Genomic DNA, 17,331 nt, shown 5'->3' with positions numbered 1-17,331 from the left:
GGCCCGGGTTCTCTGTCATATGGATGCTAGCGACACTATCATATACGTGAGCCAAAAGGCGCAAACGGTCCCGGGCCATGGTAAGGCGACACCCGTGGGAATACCGTGCGTGAGGCCGGAAAGTGATATGACGTGTTACCGGCTAGATCAATGTGACTTGGAATCGGGGTCCTGACACCTACGGCATCCGGGAGTTGCACAATCTCATGGTCTAAGGAAATGATACTTGACATTCGGAAAAGCTATAGCAAACGAACTACACAATCTTTGAGCTATGCTTAGGATTGGGTCTTGTCCATCACATCATTCTCCTAATGATGTGATCCCGTTATCAATGACATCCAATGTCCATAGTCAGGAAACCATGACTATCTTTTGATCAACGAGCTAGTCAACTAGAGGCTCACTAGGGACGTGTTGTGGTCTATGTATTCACACATGTATTACGATTTCCGGATAACACAATTATATTATGAACAATAGACAATTATCATGAACAAAGAAATATAATAATAACCATTTTATTATTGCCTCTAGGGCATATTTCCAACAGTCTCCCACTTGCACTAGAGTCAATATTCTAGTTACATTGTGATGAATCGAACACCCATGCAGTTCTGGTGTTGATCATGTTTTGCTCAAGGGAGAGGTTTAGTCAAAGGATCTGCCACATTCAGGTCCGTATGTACTTTACAAATATCTATGTCTCCATTTTGAACACTTTCACGAATGGAGTTGAAGCGACACTTGATATGCCTGGTCTTCCTGTGAAACTGGGCTCATTGGCAAGGGCAATAGCTCCAGTGTTGTCACAGAAGAGAGTCATCGGGCTCGACGCATTAGGTATGACTCCTAGGTCGGTAATGAACTCCTTCACCCAGATTGCCTCTTCTGCTGCCTCCGAGGCTACCATGTACTCCGCTTCACATGTAGATCCCGCCACAACGCTTTGCTTGCAACTGCACCAGCTTACTGCCCCACCATTCAAAATATACACGTATCCGGTTTGTGACTTAGAGTCATCCAGATCTCTGTCAAAGCTAGCATTGACGTAACCCTTTACGACGAGCTCTTCGTCACCACCATAAACGAGAAACATATCCTTAGCCCTCTTCAGGTACTTCAGGATATTCTTGACCATTGTCCAGTGTTCCATGCCGGGATTACTTTGGTACCTTCCTACCAAACTTACGGCAAGGTTTACATCAGGTCTGGTACACAGCATAGCATACATGATAGACCCTATGGCCGAGGCATAGGGGACGACACTCATCTTTTCTCTATCTTCTGCCGTGGTCGGGCATTGAGCCGTGCTCAATCTCGTACCTTGCAATACAGGCAAGAACCCCTTCTTTGACTGATCCATTTTGAACTTCTTCAATATCTTGTCAAGGTACGTACTCTGTGAAAGACCAATGAGGCGTCTTGATCTATCTCTATAGATCTTGATGCCTAATATGTAAGCAGCTTCTCCAAGATCCTTCATTGAAAAACACTTGTTCAAGTAGGCCTTTATGCTTTCCAAGAATTCTATATCATTTCCCATCAACAGTATGTCATCCACATACAAAATGAGAAATGCTACAGAGCTCCCACTTACTTTCTTGTAAATGCAGGCTTCTCCATAAGTTTGCGTAAACCCAAACGCTTTGATCATCTCATCAAAACGAATGTTCCAACTCCGAGATGCTTGCACCAGCCCATAAATCGAGCGTTGGAGCTTGCACACCTTGTCAGCATTCTTAGGATCGACAAAACCTTCCGGCTGCATCATATACAATTCTTCCTTAAGGAAACCATTAAGGAATGCCGTTTTGACGTCCATTTGCCATATCTCATAATCATAGAATGCGGCAATTGCTAACATGATTCGGACGGACTTCAACTTTGCTACGGGTGAGAAAGTCTCATCGTAGTCAACTCCTTGAACTTGTCGATAACCCTTAGCGACAAGCCGAGCTTTATAGATGGTTACATTACCATCCGCGTTTGTCTTCTTCTTAAAGATTCATTTATTTTTTATGGATCACCGATCATCGGGCAAGTCAGTCAAAGTCCATACTTTGTTTTCATACATGGATCCTATCTCGGATTTCATGGCTTCCAGCCATTTGTCAGAATCCGGGCCCGCCATCGCTTCTTCATAGTTCGAAGGTTCACCGTTGTCTAACAACATGATTTCCAAGACAGGGTTTCCGTACCACTCTGGTGCGGAACATGTCCTTGTGGACCTACGAAGTTCAGTAGCAACTTGATCTGAAGTTTCATGATCATCATCATTAACTTCCTCTCCAGTCGGTGCAGGCACCTCAGGAACAATTTCCTGAGCTGCGCCACTCTCCGGTTCACGAGGTAATACTTCATCAAGTTCTACTGTCCTCCCACTTATTTCTTTCGAGAGAAACTCTTTCTCTAGAAAGGATCCATTCTTGGCAACAAAGATCTTGCCTTCGGATCTGAGGTAGAAGGTATACCCAATAGTTTCTTTAGGGTATCCTATGAAGACGCATTTTTCCGACTTGGGTTTGAGCTTTTCAGGTTGAAGTTTCTTGACATAAGCATCGCATCCCCAAACTTTTAGAAACGACAGCTTAGGTTTCTTCCCAAACCATAATTCATACAGTGTCATCTCAACGGATTTCGACGGAGCCCTATTTAAAGTGAATGCAGCAGTCTCTAAAGCATAGCCCCAAAATGATAGTGGTAAATCGGTAAGAGACATCATAGATCACACCATATCCGATAGAGTGTGATTACGACGTTCGGACACACCATTACGCTGAGGTGTTCCAGGCGGCGTGAGTTGTGAAACTATTCCACATTTCCTTAAGTGTGTGCCAAATTCATGACTCAAGTATTCTCCCCCACGATCTGATCGCAAGAACTTGATTTTCCTGTCACGTTGATTCTCAACCTCACTCTGAAATTCCTTGAACTTTTCAAAGGTCTCAGACTTGTGTTTCATTAAGTAGACATACCCATATCTACTCAAGTCATCAGTGAGGGTGAGAACATAACGATAGCCACCGCGAGCCTCAACACTCATTGGACTGCACACATCAGTATGTATGATTTCCAATAAGTTGGTTGCTCGCTCCATTGTTCCTGAGAACGGAGTCTTGGTCACTTTACCCATGAGGCATGGTTCGCACGTGTCAAATGATTCATAATCAAGAGACTCCAAAAGTCCATCTGCATGGAGCTTCTTCATGCGTTTGACACCTATGTGACCAAGGCGGCAGTGCCACAAGTATGTGGGACTATCATTATCAACCTTACATCTTTTGGTATTCACACTATGAATATGTGTAACGTTACGCTCGAGATTCATTAAGAATAAACCATTCACCAGCGGAGCATGACCATAAAACATATCTCTCATATAAATAGAACAACCATTATTCTCGGATTTAAATGAATAGCCATCTCGAATTAAATGAGATCCTGATACAATGTTCATGCTCAAAGCTGGCACCAAATAACAATTATTGAGGTTTAAAACTAATCCCGTAGGTAAATGTAGAGGTAGCGTGCCGACGGCGATCACATCGACCTTGGAACCATTCCCGACGCGCATCGTCACCTCGTCCTTCGCCAGTCTCCGCTTATTCCGCAGCTCCTGCTTTGAGTTACAAATGTGAGCAACTGCACCGGTATCAAATACCCAGGAGCTACTACGAGTACTGGTAAGGTACACATCAATTACATGTATATCACATATACCTTTAGTGTTGTCGGCCTTCTTGCCCGCTAAGTATTTGGGGGCAGTTCCGCTTCCAGTGACCACTTCCCTTGCAATAAAAACACTCAGTCTCAGGCTTGGGTCCATTCTTTGACTTCTTCCCGGTAGCTTGCTTACCGGGCGCGGCAACTCCCTTGCCGTTCTTCTTGAAGTTCATTTTACCCTTGCCTTTCTTGAACTTAGTGGTTTTATTCACCATCAACATTTGATGTTCCTTTTTGATTTCCACCTCCGCTGATTTCAGCATTGAATATACCTCAGGAATGGTCTTTTCCATCCCCTGCATATTGAAGTTCATCACAAAGCTGCCATCATCTTTCTTGGCAGCTATGAGGATGATCCTCAGGTTCCGGACCCAGTCCGTATAGTTGCTGCCATCATCTTTCAGCTTGGTTTTCTCTAGGCACGCGTTGAAGTTGAGGGCAACATTAGCGTGGGCCATTTGATCTACAAGACATAGTGTAAAGATTTTAGACTAAGTTCATGATAATTAAGTTCATCTAATCAAATTATTCAATGAACTCCCACTCAAATAGACATCCCTCTAGTCATCTAAGTGAAACATGATCCGAGTCAACTAGGCCATGTCCAATCATCACGTGAGACGGACTAGTCAACATTGGTGAACATCTTCATGTTGATCATATCTTCTATACGAGTCATGCTCGACCTTTCGGTCTTCCGTGTTCCGAGGCCATGTCTGTACATGCTAGGCTCGTCAAGTCAACCTAAGTGTATTGCGTTTGTAAATTTGGCTTACACCCGTTGCATTCGAACGTTAGAATCTATCACAACCGATCATCACGTGGTGCTTCGAAATAACGAACCTTCGCAACGGTGCACAGTTAGGGGGGAACACTTTCTTGAAATTATTATGAGGGATCATCTTATTTAAGCTACCGTCGTTCTAAGAAAATAAGATGCAAAACATGATAAACATCACATGCAATCAAATAGTGACATGATATGGCCAATATCATTTTCTCCTTTTGATCTCCATCTTCGGGGCTTCATGATCATCGTTGTCACCGGCATGACACCATGATCTCCATCATCGTGTCTTCTTGAAGTTGTCTCATCATCTATTACTTCTACTACTATGGCTAACGCTTTAGCAATAAAGTAAAGTAATTACATGACATTTATGTTGACACGCAGGTCATAAATAAATTAAGACAACTCCTATGGCTCCTGCCGGTTGTCATACTCATCGACATGCAAGTCGTGATTCCTATTACAAGAACATGATCAATCTCATACATCACATATATCATTCATCACATCCTTTTGGCCATATCACATCACACGGCACATGCTGCAAAAACAAGTTAGACGTCCTCTAATTGTTGTTGCAAGTTTTTACGTGGCTGCTATAGGTTTCTAGCAAGAACGTTTCTTACCTACGCCAAAACCACACCGTGATATGCCAATTTCTATTTACCCTTCATAAGGACCCTTTTCATCGAATCCGATCCGACTAAAGTGGGAGAGACAGACACCCGCTAGCCACCTTATGCAACTAGTGCATGTCAATCGGTGGAACCAGTCTCACGTAAGCGTACGTGTAAGGTCGGTCCGGGCCGCTTCATCCCACGATGCCGCCGAATCAAGATAAGACTAGTAACAGCAAGCAAATTGACAATATCCACGCCCACAACTGCTTTGTGTTCTACTCGTGCATAGAAACTACGCATAGACCTAGCTCATGATGCCACTGTTGGGGAACATAGCAGAATTTGAAAATTTTCTACGCATCACCAAGACCAATCTATGGAGTCATCTAGCAACAAGGGAGAGGGGAGTGCATCTACATACCCTTGTAGATCGCGCGCGGAAGCGTTCAAGAGAACGGGGTTGATGGAGTCGTACTCATCGTGATCCAAATCACCGATGACCTAGCGCTGAACGGACGGCACCTCCGTGTTCAACACACGTACGGTTGGGAAGACGTCTCCTCCAACTTGATCCAGCAAGGGGGGAAGCAGAGGTTGATGAAGATCCAGCAGCACGACGGCATGGTGGTGGAAGCAACGGTGATCTCGGCAGGGCTTCGCCAAGCTCAGGGAGAGGGAGGAGTGTCACGGGAGGGAGAGGGAGGTGCCAGGGGCTAGGGTGCGGCTGCCCTCCCTCCCCCCCCCACTATATATAGGACCCCTAGGGGGGCGCCGGCCCTAGGAGATTGAATCTCCAAGGGGGGCAGCGGCCAAGGGGGGTGGAGTGCCCCCCAAGCCAAGTGGGGCGCCCCCACCCCTAGGGTTTTCAACCCTAGGCACAGGGGAGGCCCATGAGGGGGCGCACCAGACCACTAGGGGCTCGTTCCCCTCCCACTTCAGCCCATGGAGCCCTCCGGGATAGGTGGCCCCACCCGGTGGACCTCCGGGACCCTTCTGATGGTCCCGGTACAATACCGATTACCCCCGAAACCTTCTCGATGGCTGAAACTTGACTTCCTATATATAAATCTTAACCTCCGGACCATTCCGAAACTCCTCGTGACATCGAGGATCTCATCCGGGACTCCGAACAACTTTCGGGTTACCATATGCTAATATCTCAACAACCCTAGCGTCACCCAACCTTAAGTGTGTAGACCCTACGGGTTCGGGAGACACGCAGACATGACCGAGACGACTCTCTGGTCAATAACCAACAGCGGGATCTGGATACCCATGTTGGCTCCCACATGCTCCTTGATGATCTCATCGGATGAACCACGATGTCGAGGATTCAATCGATCCCGTATACAATTCCCTTTGTCAATCGGTACGTTACTTGCCCGAGACTCGATCGTCGGTATCCCAATACCTCGTTCAATCTCGTTACCGGCAAGCCACTTTACTCGTACCATAATGCATGATCCCATGATCAACCACTTGGTCACATTGAGCTCATTATGATGATGCATTACCGAGTGGGCCCAGAGACACCTCTCCGTCATATGGAGTGACAAATCCCAGTCTTGATTCGTGCCAACCGAACAGACACTTTCAGAGATACCTATAGTGTACCTTTATAGTCACCCAGTTACGTTGTGACGTTTGACACACCCAAAGCACTCCTACGGTATCCAGGAGTTGCACAATCTCATGGTTTAAGGAAATGATACTTGACATTCGGAAAAGCTATAGCAAACAAACTACACGATCTTTGAGCTATGCTTAGGATTGGGTCTTGTCCATCACATCATTCTCCTAATGATGTGATCCCGTTATGAATGACATCCAATGTCCATAGTCAGGAAACCATGACTATCTTTTGATCAATGAACTAGTCAACTAGAGGCTCACTAGGGACGTGTTGTGGTCTATGTATTCACACATGTATTATGATTTCCGGATAACACAATTATAGCATGAACAATAGACAATTATCATGAACAAAGAAATATAATAATAACCATTTTATTATTGCCTCTAGGGCATATTTCCTATAGTATCTTCCTTTGTGTTCATGGATCTAGCGCATGTGTGATCGTACTTGTTGGTTTGAGTGTTCTCTTGTGTTCCCCTTGTGGTTTCCCCTTATTTCCCTCCTCGTGTTCTTCTATTCATCGCGGGATTCGCTCCTTTCGTGAAATATCGGCCGATTAGGGTTCCGACCCAACATCATCTTGGTATCAAGAGCCACGTTGATCACGATTTCGAAGCCTCCCCGTTGTGTTGCTAGCCTAGTTTTTGTTGATTTTGTCCCTAATTCGAAAATTCCCCACAAAAATAGCCCCAATTTTTTTTGTGATTTGTTGGTGTGTTGAAATTTTGTTGGATTTGATCCATGGATTTGCTTTGTTTTGAGCGGATCTAGCTTTTCCCCCCTTTCACCACCTTTTCGATCCACGAAATCGCCCCAATTCGACGATTTTCACCACATGCACCCCGCCCACGTGAAGTTCATCCTGTGCCTGAATTTCGCCCAGGCACTGGATGTTCGACGACCGGCCCAGCCTGGACGTCCGACGAACCCTGATGAAACTGAAGTTTTTCAGTATATCACCACCACCACCCCACAATTCCGCCTACGCACTCCTACCACCTATACACCATCACTACTTCCGCATACCACCACCTTCGCTTACCCATTTCGTACTCCGACACGTGTTGCCACTTCGAGCTTTGAAATTTGAGTTGCGGTTCCGTATCCTCTTGCGTTTAGGCTATCTAGGTACGGTTCGACATCAACATCACCGCCGCTCATCTTTGCCACGGACGCGCCATCAACAACGACCACCTCGACTACATCTTGGTATTCATGCCACCATTTTGACACCATATCGTAAGCAAGAACGGTAACCTCGTCTTGGTATTGAACATATTACTCTTGCCATTACATGGATAGCCATCATAGCCTTACTCCTTTGTGTCGCTTACCCATCGAGACTAGCCTTTGAGTATTTCCGGCAACGAGACTTGTGCACATTAGTGATCATACTTCCCATAGCATACATACATCATTGTTGCATATCTTGGTATCATCTCTTGTGTCACAAGGTTGTCATTGTTGGGGAACGTAGTAATTTCAAAAAAATTCCTACGCACACGCAAGATCATGGTGATGCATAGCAATGAGAGGGGAGAGTGTGATCTACGTACCCTTGTAGACCGACAGCGGAAGCGTTAGCACAACGCGGTTGATGTAGTCGTACGTCTTCACGGCCCGACCGATCAAGCACCGAAACTACAGCACCTCCGAGTTCTAGCACACGTTCAGCTCGATGACGATCCCCGGACTCCGATCCAGCAAAGTGTCGTGGAAGAGTTCCGTCAGCACGATGGCGTGGTGACGATCTTGATGTTCTACCGTCGCAGGGCTTCGCCTAAGCACCGCTACAATATTATCGAGGATTATGGTGGAAGGGGGCACCGCACACGGCTAAGAATATGATCACATGGATCAACTTGTGTGTCTAGGGGTGCTCCCTGCCTCCGTATATAAAGGTTCAAAGGGGGGTGCGGCCGGCCAGGAGAGGGCGCGCCAGGAGGAGTCCTACTCCCTCCGAGAGTAGGATTCCCCCCTTTCCTAGTTGGAATAGGATTCGGGAGGGGGGAAAGAGGAGAGAGAGAAGGAAGGGGGGCGCCGGCCCCCTCTCCTTGTCCTATTCGGTCTAGGGGGGGAGGGCGCGCGGCCCAGCCCTGGCCACCTCTCTTCTCTTCCACTAAAGCCCACTAAGGCCCATATACCTCCCGGGGGGTTCCGGTAACCTCCCGGTACTCCGGTAAAATCCCGATTTCACCCGGAACACTTCCGATATCCAAATATAGGCTTCCAATATATCAATCTTTATGTCTCGACCATTTCGAGACTCCTCGTCATGTCCATGATCACATCCGGGACTCCGAACAAACTTCGGTACATCAAAATGCATAAACTCATAATATAACTGTCATCGAAACCTTAAGCGTGCGGACCCTACGGGTTCAAGAACAATGTAGACATGACCGAGACACATCTCCGGTCAATAACCAATAGCGGAACCTGGATGCTCATATTGGCTCCTACATATTCTACAAAGATCTTTTATCGGTCAGATCGCATAACAACATGCGTTGTTCCCTTTGTCATCGGTATGTTACTTGCCCGAGATTCGATCGTCGGTATCTCAATACCTAGTTCAATCTCGTTACCGGCAAGTCTCTTTACTCGTTCTGTAATACATCATCTCACAACTAACTCATTAGTTGCAATGCTTGCAAGGCTTATGTGATGTGCATTACCGAGAGGGCCGAGAGATACCTCTCCGACAATCGGAGTGACAAATCCTAATCTCGAAATACGCCAACCCAACATGTACCTTTGGAGACACCTGTAGAGCACCTTTATAATCACCCAGTTACGTTGTGACGTTTGGTAGCACACAAAGTGTTCCTCTGGCAAACGGGAGTTGCATAATCTCATAGTCATAGGAACATGTATAAGTTATGAAGAAAGCAATAGCAACATACTAAACGATCGGGTGCTAAGCTAATGGAATGGGTCATGTCAATCAGATCATTCACCTAATGATGTGATCCCGTTAATCAAATAACAACTCTTTGTCTATGGTTAGGAAACATAACCATCTTTGATCAACGAGCTAGTCTAGTAGAGGCATACTAGTGACACTCTGTTTGTCTATGTATTCACACATGTATTATGTTTACAATTAATACAATTCTAGCATGAATAATAAACATTTATCATGATATAAGGAAATAAATAATAACTTTATTATTGCCTCTAGGGCATATTTCCTTCAGTCATCGCATACACAATTGCTATCTTGGTTCGTGAAGCATTGCATGAGAAAAGAGCTCAAACTTCAAAGAGCCAAACAAGCTTTTAAGCAAAATGGTAAGATAAGAAAAGAGCTTTTAAGCAAGAACCATAGTAGCATACAACATTAAGATTGTCATATTAGATCATCTTGGATCATATCATAGGAACAGAACAACAATTATTCTTTAACGTAAATGAATAACCGTATTGCAATAAACAGAACAACAATTATTCTTTAACTTAAATGAATAACGGTATTGCAATAAACATGATCAAATCATATTCATGCTCAACGCAAACACCAAATAACACTTATTTAGGTTCAACACTAATCCCGAAAGTATAGGGAGTGTGCGATAATGATCATATCAATCTTGGAACCACATCCAACACACATCGTCACTTTACCCTTAACTAGTCTCTGTTTATTCTGCAACTCCCGTTTCGAGTTACTAATCTTAGCAACTGAACTAGTATCAAATACTGAGGGGTTGCTATAAACACTAGTAAAGTACACATCAATAACATGTATATCAAATATACTTATGTTCACTTTGCCATCCTTCTTATCTGCCAATCACTTGGGGTAGTTCCGCTTCCAGTGACCAGTCCCTTTGCAGTAGAAACACTTAGTCTCAGGCTTAGGACCAGACTTGGGCTTTTTCACTTGAGCAGCAACTTGCTTGTTGTTCTTCTTGAAGTTTCCCTTCTTCCCTCTGCCCTTTTCTTGAAACTAGTGGTCTTGTCTACCATCAACACTTGATGTTTTTCTCGATTTCTACCTTCGTCAATTTCCGCATTACGAAGAGCTTGGGAATCGTTTCCGTTATCCCTTGCATATCATAGTTCATCACGAAGTTCTACTAACTTGGTGATGGTGACTAGAGAATTCTGTCAATCACTATCTTATCTGGAAGTATACTCCCACTGGATTCAAGCGATTGTAGTACTCAGACAATCTGAGCACATGCTCACTAGTTGAGCGATTCTCCTCCATCTTTTAGCTATAGAACTTGTTGGAGACTTCATATCTCTCAACTCTGGTATTTTCTTGAAGTATTAACTTCAACTCCTGGAACATCTCATATGCTCCATGACGTTCAAAACGTCTTTGAAGTCCCGATTCTAAGCCATTAAGCATGGTGCACTAAACTATCAAGTAGTCATCATATTGAGCTAGCCAAATGTTCATAACGTCTGCATCTGCTCCTGCAATAGGTCCGTCACCTAGCGGTGCATCAAGGACATAATTCTTCTGTGCAGTAATGAGGATAAACCTCAGATCACGGATCCAATCCGCATCATTGCTACTAACATCTTTCAACACAATTTTCTCTAGGAACATATCAAAATAAACACAGGGAAACAACAACGCGAGCTATTGATCTACAACATAATTTGCAAAATACTACCAGGACTAAGTTCATGATAAATCTAAGTTCAATTAATCATATTACTTAAGAACTCCCACTTAGATAGACATCCCTCTAATCCTCTAAGTGATTATGTGATCCAAATCAACTAAACCATGTCCGATCATCACGTGAGATGGAGTAGTTTCATTGGTGAACACCGCTAGGTTGATCATATCTGCTATATGATTCACGCTCGACCTTTCGGTCTCCATGTTCCGAGGCCATATCTGTATATGCTTGGCTCGTCAAGTATAACCTGAGTATTCTGCGTGTGCAACTGTTTTGCACCCGTTGTATTTGAACATAGAGCCTATCACACCCGATCATCACGTGGTGTCTCAGCACGAAGAACTTTCGCAACGGTGCATACTCAGGGAGAATGCTTCTTGATAATTAGTGAGAGATCATCTTATAATGCTACCGTCAATCAAAGCAAGATAAGATGCATAAAAGATAAACATCACATGCAATCAATATAAGTGATATGATATGGCCACCATCATCTTGTGCTTGTGATCTCCATCTTTGAAGCACCGTCATGATCACTATCGTCACCGGCGCGACACCTTGATCTCCATCGTAGCATCATTGTCGTCTCGCCAATCTTATGCTTCCACGACTATCGCTACCGCTTAGTGATAAAGTAAAGCATTACAGCGTGATTGCATTGCATACAATAAAGCGACAACCATATGGCTCCTGCCAGTTGCCGATAACTCGGTTACAAAACATGATCATCTCATACAATAAAATTTAGCATCATGTCTTGACCATATCACATCACAACATGCCCTGCAAAAACAAGTTAGATGTCCTCTACTTTGTTGTTGCAAGTTTTACGTGGCTGCTACGGGCTTAAGCAAGAACCAATCTTACCTACGCATCAAAACCACAACGATAGTTTGTCAAGTTGGTGCTGTTTTAACCTTCGCAAGGACCGGGCGTAGCCACACTCGGTTCAACTAAAGTTGGAGAAACTGTCACCCGCTAGCCACCTTTGTGCAAAGCACGTCGGGAGAACCGGTCTCGCGTAAGCGTACGCGTAATGTCGGTCCGGGCCGCTTCGTCCAAAAATACCGCCGAACCAAAGTATGACATGCTGGTAAGCAGTATGACTTATATCGCCCACAACTCACTTGTGTTCTACTCGTGCATATAACATCAACATATAAAACCTGGCTCTCATACCACTGTTGGGGAACGTAGTAATTTAAAAAAAAATCCTACGCACACGCAAGATCATGGTGATGCATAGCAACGAGAGGGGAGAGTGTGATCTACGTACCCTAGTAGACCGACAGCGGAAGCGTTAGCACAACACGGTTGATGTAGTCGTACGTCTTCACGGCCCGACCGATCAAGCACCGAAACTACGGCACCTCCGAGTTCTAGCACACGTTCAGCTCGATGACGATCCCCGGACTCTGATCCAGCAAAGTGTCGAGGAAGAGTTCCGTCAGCACAACGGCGTGGTGACGATCTTGATGTTCTACCGTCGCAGGGCTTCGCCTAAGCACCGCTACAATATTATCGAGGATTATGGTGGAAGGGGGCACCAAACACGGCTAAGAATATGATCACGTGGATCAACTTGTGTGTCTAGAGGTGCTCCCTGCCTCCGTATATAAAGGTTCAAAGGGGGGGTGCGGCTGGCCAGGAGAGGGCGCGCCAGGAGGAGTCCTACTCCCTCCGGGAGTAGGCTCCCCCCCCCCCCCTTCCTAGTTGGAATAGGATTCGGGAGGGGGGAAAGAGGAGAGAGAGAAGGAAGGGGGGCGCCGGCCCCCTCTCCTTGTCCTATTTGGACTAGGGGCGGAGGGGCGCGCGGCCCAGTCCTGGCCACCTCTCCTTTCTTCCACTAAAGCCCACTAAGGCCCATATACCTCCCGAGGGGTTCCGGTAACCTCCCGGTACTCCGGTAAAATCCGGATTTCACCCGGAACACTTCCAATATCCAAATATAGGCTTCCAATATATCAATCTTTATGTCTCGACCATTTCGAGACTCCTCGTCATGTCCGTGGTCACATCCGGGACTCTGAACAAACTTCGGTACATCAAAATGCATAAACTCATAATATAACTGTCATCGAAACCTTAAGCGTGCGGACCCTACGGGTCGAGAACAATGTAGACATGACCGAGACACGTCTCCGGTCAATAACCAATAGCGAAACCTGGATGCTCATATTGGCTCCAACATATTCTACGAAGATCTTTTATCGGTCAGACCGCATAACAACATACGTTGTTCCCTTTGTCATCGGTATGTTACTTGCCCGAGATTCGATCGTCGGTATCTCAATACCTAGTTCAATCTCGTTACCGGCAAGTCTCTTTACTCGTTCCGTAATACATCATCTCACAACTAACTCATTAGTTGCAATGCTTGCAAGGCTTATGTGATGTGCATTACCGAGAGGGCCCAGAGATACCTCTCCGACAATCGGAGTGATAAATCCTAATCTCGAAATACGCCAACCCAACATGTACCTTTGGAGACACCTGTAGAGCACCTTTATAATCACCCAGTTACGTTGTGACGTTTGGTAGCACACAAAGTGTTCCTCTGGCAAACGGGAGTTGCATAATCTCATAGTCATAGGAACATGTATAAGTTATGAAGAAAGCAATAGCAACATACTAAACGATCGGGTGCTAAGCTAATGGAATGGGTCATGTCAATCAGATCATTCACCTAATGATGTGATCCCGTTAATCAAATAACAACTCTTTGTCTATGGTTAGGAAACATAACCATCTTTGATCAACGAGCTAGTCTAGTAGAGGCATACTAGTGACACTCTGTTTGTCTATGTATTCACACATGTATTATGTTTCCGGTTAATACAATTCTAGCATGAATAATAAACATTTATCATGATATAAGGAAATAAATAATAACTTTATTATTGCCTCTAGGGCATATTTGCTTTAGTCATCGCATACACAATTGCTATCTTGGTTCGTGAAGCATTGCATGAGAAAAGAGCTCAAACTTCAAAGAGCCAAACAAGCTTTTAAGCAAAATGGTAAGATAAGAAAAGAGCTTTTAAGCAAGAACCATAGTAGCATACAACATTAAGATTGTCATATTAGATCATCTTGGATCATATCATAGGAACACCTTGCATAGAGCATACTTGGGATAGAAGTCGTTGCATTTTTTCTTAGTAGGTTGTGCCCAAGTCTTTGTATCCGCCTATTGTGCAATCGTGCTAGCGTCTCTCTAGTGTTGTGCAACAAGAGCATTTTTGTGGATTCCACATTTTGGCTCACCCTTGGTTGCATGACCCCACTTATCTTTTTGCGTGTGTGTTTCCGTGTACCTTATATTGCTTGTTCTACTTGTTGCATTGCAATCTTGCGAATCTTTTCCAACATTATTGAAGCTGACTTACAATTGCATCAAATTTTGTGCTAGCCAAGCTCCACCATAAGCTTTTACTTGTGTAGGTGTGAGAAACCGACAAGAATTGGTACCAATTGTGCTATTTCCTTGTCCACATTAGAGTGATCATTGATCCACTTTCAACTTTGGTCAAGGTACATTTGGTATTCGTTCTTCTCTTTCTACCACTCACATTTTTCTCTTGGAATGATGGATAGGCCAAATACTTCTACCAACCCACTCTTTATTGAGCACGACGACGACATGGAGTCCTACGTCACCAAGAGTCACCTCTTTGGTGCACAACGTGCTTTGCATCAAGAGCAACAAGCAATGAGTGAACGCATCGACAACCTCGCTGCCGACTTGCGACTCTCCGAGCAACATACAAGGGACTGCTTCAACCACAAGCTCGACGATCACAAGCAAGAGAACGATGCAAGAATGGACGAGATCCGCGCTTTGTTGCTCAACCACTCTTCTTCCACTTCGTCTTCATCAAGAAGGACTCGCTCAAGTCGACACTCCGACCTCACCCTCTACGGCTCAAGTACACCGACATTGAACACTCTTCGACGTGCCGCGCGCAACGATCCTCAAGCAAGCCTCAATCCTCTACGCGACACAAACTCTCAATAGCACCGACAACGTCAAACCCAAGAGGCTTTTGCGCTAGCACGAGAACGGCAACGACAATGCCAACATGAAGAGCAAGAGCGCGCGCGTCTACACCAAGATGCACAAGATGTCGAGGCACAACACCAAGAATAACAACTTCGTGAAGCTCAAGCACTTGCGGTGCAAAGTGCCCTTCAAGATTCAAGTCATGTCGTCGCCACATGCAACAGCCATCGGCGTGAACAAGACGAAGCACTTCGCGAAGAGGTTCAAGAAAGAAGATTTCAAGTTCGAGTGCATCGTCAAGTTCCTCAAGTTCCTCCTCGATCTTGACAAGCTCCTCCACAAGATCGCCAAGAACATCAAGTTCATCAAGAGCATGAAGACAATGGAAATCCTCCATGACAAGAGCAACATGAGGTTGACAACCCTCATCGCCAAGAGCAACACGAGTTGGACAATCATCAACAACATGGGCGTCATCTTCCCCGACCCCAACACAATGAAGATCAACGCTACGGCAAGCTCAAGTTCACCATGCCCAAGTTCAGTGGAAGCAACGATCCCGAAGAATATCTTTCATGGGCATTTAAGGTCGACAAAATCTTCTGTTTGCACAACTATGACGAAGAGAAGAAGATCATGATGGGATCACTTGAGTTCCAAGACTATGTCCTCATTTGGTGGGAACAAGTTATCGAGCGCCGAGAGGCAAGAGGTGAACCACCCATCACTACTTTGGCGCAAATGAAGGATGTCATGAGAGCATGCTTTGTGCCTACCTACTACAACCGCGACCTCTTCAAGAAACTTCAACTACTCAAGCAAGGAACCAAGAGCGTTGAAGAGTACTACAAGGAGATGGAGATTGCCATGATAAGAGCAAACATCACGGAAGATGATGAGCAAACAATGGCACGTTTCTTGAATGGACTCAACCATCCTATCAAGAAGATCGCCTACTTCCAACCATACCCGAACCTCATCGAGCTTGTGCATCAAGCTACAAAAGCGGAACGTCAAGTGCAAGACGATTTCAAGTATGCCAAGTTCTCATCCAAGTTCTACGGCTTCTCCAACGCCCAAGCTTCTACGACTCCAACACCGTCTACCAAGCCTTCTACAAGCAACATCGACAAGTTGAGTCACAGGAAAGCTTCATCAACTCCAAGTCATCCTCTGACTACAAGCAACTTCAAGATGAGAGCTTCATCATCATCCACTCCAACCGATGAGACCGTCAAGACAAGTTCCTTCAAATGCTTCACATGCGGAGGCTGAGGCCACAAGTCCTATGAGTGCACCAACAAGTGGACCATGATCCTCAATGACGACGACACTTATGACTCAATGAGTGAAGGAGAAATGGAAGCCATCGAGCAAGTCGCCATGCACCGGCAAGTGAACGATGACGAGGAACAAGTCTTTTGCGATGAAGATTCAAGTCCCGCTCTTGTTGTCTCCAAGGTCTTGAGTCTCCAACATCACCAAGAATATGACCAACGATGCCACATATTCCACACCAAGGCCAGCATCAATGGAAGATCCGTCAAGGTCATCATCGATGGAGGGAGTTGTCATAGTCTCCAAGTGAAGTACTTTGCTCCAAGCTCCAATTGCCCAAGACGAAGCACCCACATCCCTACAAAGTTCAATGTCTTAGCGACTCCGGCACTCTCCAAGTTGAGCATCGAGTACAAGTCTCTTTCAAAATTGGCGCCTATGAAGACACTTTGGAGTGCTACGTCATTCCAATGACTGTTTGCCACCTTCTCCTTGGACGCCCATGGCAATTTGATAGAGGAGTCATCCACAACGGCCGAACGAACCACTACATCTTCAAGATGAAGGGAAAGGAGTACGTACTTTGTCCCATGTCTCCAAGCCAAGTGGTCGCCGACAGGCAAGCCACCCATCAT

Source organism: Triticum dicoccoides, chromosome 7A (assembly GCF_002162155.2).
Source record: "Triticum dicoccoides isolate Atlit2015 ecotype Zavitan chromosome 7A, WEW_v2.0, whole genome shotgun sequence".
In the NCBI taxonomy this organism is placed as follows: domain Eukaryota; kingdom Viridiplantae; phylum Streptophyta; class Magnoliopsida; order Poales; family Poaceae; genus Triticum; species Triticum dicoccoides.
The sequence above is the reverse complement of the archived record's forward strand: the minus strand, read 5'-3'. Positions refer to the sequence as shown.